The sequence below is a fragment of the Stegodyphus dumicola genome, chromosome 7, assembly GCF_044657685.1.
Source record: "Stegodyphus dumicola isolate Sdum_Otavi_A_Nest chromosome 7, ASM4465768v1".
Taxonomy (NCBI): Eukaryota; Metazoa; Arthropoda; class Arachnida; order Araneae; family Eresidae; genus Stegodyphus; species Stegodyphus dumicola.
In genome coordinates this window covers 145,455,345-145,464,788 of record NC_140774.1, presented here as the reverse complement: position 1 = coordinate 145,464,788, position 9,444 = coordinate 145,455,345, and positions in this window count along the sequence as shown.

Below are 9,444 nucleotides of genomic sequence, written 5' to 3'. Positions count from 1 at the left end.
CAGAACTCTTACTGACTGTTTATGGAACGCCAGTACAGGAACACATTTTGGAAAACGCTGCTATATACTCATACATTTCACAAGGCCAGACTTATTATATTACACTAAAGTTGCATGAATAGTTTCACAGATATTCAAAATATTTGAGCTTTTCGCAGACAGGATTTTTATACCTACTTATCTATAATATCTAAGTCATCTTTATTTTCCCTCTAATTTATCAGTAAGTAGCATAATTTAATTACGCGTTTACATCTTAAGACATAGGATGCAAGGCTACATATTTATTAAAAAATAATTAGCAGCAGATATTCTTAAAATTAACTGTTAAATTCTTCAGAAAAGTTAACAAAACATTTAAAGTCAAACATTTGATTTTCAAGCGGATTGATAAATATTATTTTACGCATAAAGTTATTTTCAAAAGTAAATTTTATATTTTGAGACGATATACATTTTAAAAATATTTTCACTACGAAAGAATCTCATAAAAGCAATCCAGTTGAAGCAGAAATTAATAAAAGTGTTCTCCTTGTGACATTTTCTAATTAAATAATTGAAAAACAGACTGCCATAGACAATCAGACACTATTAGCTTAACTGTCTGCTTTGTTAGTCCAATTAACCCTGCTATTGACATGAATTACAGAAAAGCACTTCAGTTTTAATCAAACAACTATGTCTGCGAAGGTAAATTAAATGTAACGAGTATAAACACCACACAAGGTATAAAATTAATTGGTGAACATCTACGTGATTAAAATTATTCACTTGATGATTAAATTCATGTTTTAAAGCGCTTAACACTATTGAAGCAATACTAGGCACTCAAAAATATAATTTAGCAGGAAAAAAGCAAAAAACAGAGGGTGTTAAAAAATATGATTTCTTTTTGCAATCACCACACAAAAAGAAATAAATAAGCAATATAAATAAATAATAACTCACTTTTTTAATAATTTAATAAACTCATTTATATTAACCAGTGTTATGTTAACACCTGCATCTGCATAGCATGTTAATAGCAAATGCAAGCAAACGCTGACTATAAAATTGCTTGTAACTAAAACACACTTTCATAAGGCGAAATATCATGAATTAATCTAAAATTTTAAAAAATCAATTAAAACCTTTAATCTTCTTCCAAATGGGCTAACTTCCCCCATTAATCAAAGTTTAATTTTTCCCCTTTGTGTCATAAATCATGACTAATTAAAAATCTTCGCTGTCTAAAGAAGGTGTTAGTACTATAACTAACATGCATGGCGTGTGACTATAATTTCCTAAATTAATACCATTTCTTATGTAATGCGACATTTGTTCCTGTCATTAAAACTTCAAAAAACTCATTTAACCCCTAATGAGACGAAGGCAGGCGAATGTGATTTTATTTGTTAGTTATCTCAATGATTTCAACACCTATATTTTCATTTTTACGCTCTTTCATTTTACCATTTTTTTTCAAAATATGAAATGAATTTGGAAAAAAAATGGTAAAACTAATTATTTCCAAAATATTCGAAATATTGAAATTCAATTTTCATTTTCTTAGAAGTTTTATATCAGATTACACGAAAAGTGGATTAATTTTATTTTACTGAATGCATGATAAGAAAAAATATTAATAAGATTTAAATAGAACATTTAATTCAATTTTTAAAATCCAGCTTTTAAAGCCAGAGAGCTAAATTTCATTCAGTTTAGTTAATTTCAATATTTTGAATATTTCATGCCTTTTTATGCTACAGTTATTTTTATGAACAGTAAAATTTTACAAATGACTTACATCTATGATCATAATTGACACGAATTAAAAGAAAATTCAAAAGTTTAACATTTCATACTTCAGTACATCCTCAGCATTCTTTTGCTTCACCGTTGACAGACATTCATAAAAGAATTCTCGCAGGAAAGATATAAGAGCTAAAATGTAGAGAATACCTTTAAACATATTACTTTAAGACATGTTACTTTAATACAGACACTTCAAGGCAACAACCATCTCCCCCAGCTTGAAATACTAACGCGTAACTTCATCACCTCACATCATTTACGTTCTCCACTTTGTTTGAGACTGTAGTTCAAGTCAGTGATCCCCCCTCTTCAATGGCGGACCCTCAGATCTTCGACTTGGCTACAACTAAAGCCAGAATTGGTAGTCACCTTTATTATAGGGGTACCTGATAGGTGGGCCACTTCTACCTCTTATGAAGGGACGGGCACTTATAACCATGCTTTCTCCAGCATTCGAATCCGGTCCCTTTTGTATCGCAGGTGGCTCCCCTAACCGCTATGTCATCTGGGCGACAGTCAGTAATAGAATGTCTCTGTAATTAATATCACTCATCATTCTCAACCAATTATTTATAAAGTATTTTCTCTCTCATTTTCACGTTTCTTCATGTTGGAACCTCGACGTGTATTCGAGAGGTCCAGAGTTCGAATCTCAGATAAATTATTGCGCATTTCTTCGATTTCCTTGCTTCGAAACATTCTAAAAGACTCTATAAATAGCCCTCGAATTGAAAGACTACTTGTCACCACCAGGATTTGGCGACTGGGTCCTCTACTTCCCAATCGCCCTTTCAAAGGCAAGTATATAAAGTATTTTCTCCTTCCTTTCCGCATGCCTTCGTGCTGTGCTGTAACTAGGAGCACGCTCAACGCGTATTCGGGAGGCCCGTAATTTAAATTCCGGAGAGAGCATTGCGGATTTCTTCAGTTATGTGACATCGAAAAATTCTAATGACATTACATATTAAATTTCACTACTCAATCACAAGAAGCTCAGTTGTTCTACATACGCATCATATATTTCAGTGTTTTAGTCGATAATTAAATTTTCCTAAAATGTTCAATATTCTTGACTCTAAAGTTACCATTGTTGCAAAGATGCATTTAGGATTGGCCAATAAACAAAGACACTGAGAGGTAACCATGACAATGTTTAGGAAACTGAGCTGGTAAGCTATGGGAAGCAATAAATGTCAAACATTTATCACCATAATCCTCTGTAAAAGTGCCCAAAATAAAGTATTCTTATCCAAATAAAGAGAGTTCTGGAATAGGAAGCTAGAAAAACTTCGTCATAATTCCATATCATCTTACATATTTATTGTAAGGAGGAACATAAGCGAAGCATTAGGGTTTGTTTTATGTTTTCGGTGTCACGTACAGATGCTGATGAAGCTGCATGTGCAAAATTTCTTGATATTTATCCTGTATTTACTTGATCAAGGAACTAAAGTTAATAAAGAAATAATGTAAATATTTTTGTATAATAACTCTCGTTATATGAGCCTTTCGCCTCTGAAAAAAAAAAGGAAGACAGAAATTATAAATGAGGTTTTCCCAAATGGAGGATCGAGGAAATTTTAAAGGAGTTTACTAATGAGCTAGGGGTCGATTGGTAATCGATAGTAGATTATGCAGCGGCAATATTTATTGCATACATTCACAGTTCAAACAAACTGTAAGGAAGAGATATCAGTCTCATAAAAGCTGAAAGAATTTATCATAGGTTTTCATTATAAAATTGACTTATTTATATCGATATTAAATCAAAAAGAAGTCTATTACTTACTTTGATTACTTAATAGATTTTTTTCCTTTTGTGAAGGAATTTAGTTCCACAGAAGATATATTGCTATGTACAAGCCGCTTGCGATATTTAAAAGAAGGTTTTAATGTTCGCTCCCAAGATACTGAAAATTTGAATGTGGTAGCATGCCTCATATCACTGAATTGCGTTATATCTGATCTTGATATTATGTTCGAAGAAGAGTCGACTACATTGAAGAAAATTTATTCAAGATCAAATCCTATTCAAAACACATGGGTTATGTTAAAATCTAAAATTTGAAATTCAAAACCGATATAAATATCGCAAAATGAATAGTTCTTACCGACCCAATATTAATGACTTCTTCTTATCTAGTAAAAGCAGGTTCTGAGTCAAGTGAATAGTTTACTAAGGAAAGCAAGAAATCGGTTAAAATTTTTAACAAAATGGGTGTAAGAATTAAGTTAGGCAGCTTTATGCCGTTTTGTTTATATAACAAAACTACCTCAATACATCAAATCAAACTTTTGTCTGCAATTAGAATCTAAGATTTTGCTTCTGGAAACTTGTTTATATTTGTAAGTTTTTTATTTGTTTGTTTACGTGATTACTGCAAAGCATCAAGGCTATCTGCCTAAGGGAAGGTGTAAAGATCGTGACTTGTAAAGATCATGACTTGTGAAGATCGTGACTTAAAGAGAACGTGAAATATAAATAATAGGACAAGAACTTGCATTTTACGGTGTGGCAACAAGAAGAGGATTCGAAAGATTTTTATATATTTTGTTTTAGAGAGTATAAGATTTGGAGTTTTTTAATAGTTGTAAGAGTTTTAACTGCAGTAGTTAAGAGTTTAAAATTTTGAGAGTTTAGAGCTGCAGTATTTATTTTTTTTTTTGGTTCTGTTTTAAAATTTAAATAAAAGTATTTTGTTTATTCTGAAAATTAGCTTTATTCTTCCTACAAGATTCAATATTCATTATATTGAAATAAGGAAAGGATCTTTACTGAAGGGATGCCTTCATGGGGGACTTTCTAAGAGGAACTGGCTTACGCATGGAGAAAGCCACGAAAACGCCCATGCAGCCAGCCTGTTCGCGGGATTCGAACCTCACACCGAACTACCTGTGATAAACGAATTTACTGATGCTAGTGGACTGCTATTTGTAAAATCAAAAATAATAGTAATGGAAAAATAATGAAACAGAAATTTAATAAACAATTTTTCTAAACTTTTGTTAATGTTAATAGTTTAATTCTTGTCTTTAAGTTTGTAAGGTATATTTTAAATTTATAACAGTTATTTTAATTCTGGAACCTTTTCCTTTCTGTTATTATTTCCTCTTACAATTCCCTACCTGAATGAGATTTTAAAATTGCATTGAATGCTAATCAGTTAGAAGTATTTAAGTAAGGTTCAATTGACTTCGATGGAGAGTGTTAGGATACCTTAGTGTCGCGTGTTTGCCTTCTGAGTAAAGGCTTGCCTGTAAGCCCGAGAAGGGGGCCAACTGTTATTCTTATTTGAGTGAAAAGGGTATCTTAACCCTTCCCGTGTGTACGTCTTAGTCGTTTTGAACTCAGCGATAAGTCGCTACATAGTTCACAAGGTTTCTCGACGTTCTATCACAGACAAGGGGCGAGGAACACCACAAGTTATTTATGTGCAATTACTTATATTATGATTATGCTGAGCGCCGAGGGCCGCCTGAGATAACCACTGACCTGACTTTGTTGTAAAAGACTTATAGTGTTAGTAGTCATCCTGGCAGAAGGGAAAATTTCCTCCGTGTAAAAATATACATATAAATATTACATGGGCATACAGGGCCTGTGTATAAGCATAGATATGTTGATTACAATCATTGTCTTGTACAAGTTAAATATGATAGATACATAAAATCATGACAGCTATGTGTACATTTAAACATTATATGAATTCATATTTACAATACTTTTACTGAGATAATCAAAATTAAACTTGTAATTCATTTACACATTGACTGGATTTTCAATATCATTTAAACTGCTTTACAATATTATTTTTATCAAGTACATACAAACTGGATAGTAATATGCTTACATTACAATAGTTTTGCTCTTACAGTCCTGTTATTATTCTACGGGGTAAGCTATTTTCCTAGTGTTGATATTCAGTTGTAGTATTTTGAATTGCTATTAAAATTATGCTGCGAAGATACAATTCTCAAGAGAGGGGGAGAATTTCTTAGTATCTTGCTGAGCAAAGCCTGATTACCTCCTCTATTTTAGTTTTCGTCTGCTTGTTGCAGCGGGTATTCTCCGCCCATTGCGGCCAGTATTCACTGCTTGGCATTTTTAAATGCAGTTTATCGGTTTGTGGGCAGTTGAAGAGGAACTGATCTGCATCACCTACCGCACCACATTCACACAAATCTGATGCTCGTATGCCGAATCTCTTAATATAATGTGGGAAGGGACCATGGCCAGTGTAGAATTGAGTTTGTGCTCCGCTGTATGTATTAACTGAGCACGTGACTTTTGGAAAGAACTTGTAGGTTCTCCTCCCTGTGCTTTCCCTTTTGCATCTTTTCTGCCATTCTTGTAAAAGGCTATTGAGCGTGGTTTTTTTAAATAGGACTTCGGAACACTTACTGCGTTTTCCAATCTACTGAAGTCATTGGCAGCAGATTTCGCAAGCAGGTCAGCCACTTCGTTGCCAGTAATACCCACATGAGCTGGAACCCAGATCAGGATAGGTCTGTCATCTGGTGGGATACTTAGAAGAATTTTCTGAATATCTTGCACCAAAGGACTCCTTGTCTTGTGCCCTCGGATGGACTCCAAACTTGAGGCAGAGTCACTATATATGCTGACCTTTAATCCTAATTGATATTTTGCCAAATTGATGGCTGCTTTTAATGCAAGAAGCTCTGCCTGAAAGACGGTATTTTTGTCTGCCAGTCGTCTTTCCCAAGTTTTAACCACTTCTCCTTATGCTGGGAGTTGTGCACTGTAAGGAAAAATATAAAGGGATATGAAGAAAACTAATTACCTTTTAAAATGATTCGATGCAAGAAAAAGGCTGGAAATCATTGTCACAAATATATGTTTTAAAGGAAAAGGACAATACGAACAGTCGTTATAACGAAACCGAATTTAATATACGTTCATCATTTAGAGATATTTTGACCTCGTCATTGAAATTGAACACTCGCTATAATGAGCGTCGGTTTTACATTCTTTGTTTATGACTAATTCCAACTATTTATACTATTAAAAATATGTGCACCTCAGTCTGTTTGTCTGTTTGTTTGTGGCATCATCTTCTCCAGAACAGCAGGGATTTGAGTTTCAAAAGAAGCCTCTCCCCTCCCCCACCCCGGATTCCAAAAATTGGTGGAAAGCCATTTAGATTATTCTCATCTTCACTCGACTTTAATCAGCCGAGATATTAATTAAAAACTATGAAAACGCTAATTTTCGCCTTCATTTTTATCATAAAAATAGTATGTCTCGCGCGCTGGAGATCTGCTTTATTTCGAAAACTGTTGCCATTGCACGCTTTCAAATTGTACAGTTTATTAATAAAAAATTTGTAAGTTTTAAAAATATGAAATAAAAAATAGCATTGGCAGACATTTAATATATTATTATTATGTAAGGTCCGATTCTGAAGTAAAAGAAATCACGCTATTGCATGTGACGTCACTTTATGTCGATAATGTTTCATTAGTGTCAGCATTCATCAAATAGCTGCATTTAGCAATCTTTTTATTTCAGTTTAGGATAATTGATACTTCATGTTATTGCGACGTTGATTCTTTTACTGATATTGAGAAAAAATTGTTATATTACATTAAATTAAATCATATGTATATGTATTAACTCGATGTGTCAAAGGTTTTTGTTTTCTGGTTTGGCAACAGAAAAATTATTTAAGAATTTGCTGTTGCTTGGAAAGAATGAACCGATTTTATTCATATTGAAATGTTTTTATATACTTTCATTTCTGGTGTTTATAGACCTATAACTTTTGCTGCCCGCTCATCTGTCGAGTTTCCCCTCTAGTTAAATATAAATTCTGCAATAATGGTTTAAATGAATTATGATTAATTAATAAATCTGAATTCGAATTTGTCGTTGCTCCTTAATTTAATCTTTTTATTTGACTAAAGAGAAAAATAAATGATTATACATTGCTCAAGGTAAAATTTTCTAACTCAAGTGACAATCCGATTGAAGAACAATTACGCAAAATCTGCTTCGTGGATTATTTTGATGGTTGATATAAACACTTAAAGAATGTTAGGTAACAACATGTTATTAAATCCATTGTATGTACTGTTTTTGTGAAACAAAAGTAATTTACCAAACAGCTTAGAAAAAACACTTTTATGCTTAGAAATGACGTGTAACTTCTTATGACGAGTTATATTCTGTATTTTAATTAAGAATTCTAAATCCCAGAAGGGAAAATAAATCTTAGATATATATTGTTTGCATTATTTAGTTTAATGCACAAGTAATTATCGCATTATCCTTTTCGTTTGGGTTAGTGCTCAGTACGTTCAACTATCAGATGGAAGTTCGGTGGCTCGAAACCAGGAAAAAGGCATATATACTATTTTCCCCGTTTCCTACTCCAAAAAACCTTATATCTCTACAAGTATGACGATAAAATCTTTGAGCGCTTAATAAAATAATCGAGTTTCTTCAAATAAAAATTAAACAATTATTTTTCTCATTGTAAGCTCTCTCATTGAGCTTACAATGACTTTTTTGGAGGAAAAGAGTCCTTTATTCTGTCGTTACGTACAGATATCACTCAAAAATATCGTTAAATTGTGATCGATAACCATCAAAATGGATATTTTCATTGAAATATGATGCCCTAAATTTTTCGCGATTACAGTACTTCCTTTTTATTTCGGAAGTAAAAAGTAATCGTTATGACAAGCTCGTAATCGCTATGACAAGTTATATACACAGTAAATAACAAAAACTACATACACCCTCATTCTCTACATATAACTGAAATAAATTATAATGTTCTCCCTTCACAAATAATCCATAGTACAAGACAAAGTATACCCTTTTCCTGAATCTTTTTCTCAATTCCTGATTCCTGACTTTTAACCCGGTTGAATATTTTCCCATTCAGTGGAATTTTATCGCCAATCGCTACACTGGTGAACAGACCCAAAGACACTATCACGTAGATCAATTGTAAAGGTAACTTTGGTAATAGAATTTTTTGGCCGAAATGGTAACTCATTAATAATTCATAACAATGCATTAATAATTCATTAATGAATTATTTATTGATGCTAATTCATCAATGCATTATTATTAACGATGATAATCAAGCATTATTATTCAATGGCGCAGATTCATCAATTATTAAATTATGCTAATTCACTAAAAATTCATAACTTAAGATATAATATTAAGATATAATTCATAACAACTGGTAATAAGATTGTATTGCTGTTTCCATCATGGGTGAAAAATTTAAAAAGAAATTTTTAAAAATATATTCCTATAATAAACAAAATTCCCAAAAATATGTTAACAATTTTCTTCAAGAGAGGATGTACAAGAGGCTATATTTAACAGAATTTCGTGCGAAGAATTTTTTTTTTCAATTTTGCATTATTCCGTGATTAATATTCTTATTAATACTCTGTTATAATGTTCGATTCAGTAATTTGTAGTAGCGTAAATAACACTTCAATAAAAGGAGACTATGATAATTTGAAAAGAACATTAATTATATCATCAAATTTAAGCGAAGGAAGAACTGAAAAAGGGAAGATATGGATTAGAATTACTTAGATTATAGCAAAGAGGCTCGGTAATATATCTGTCTAAGGAAAGGAATACCTTAAAGGAGGACTTTT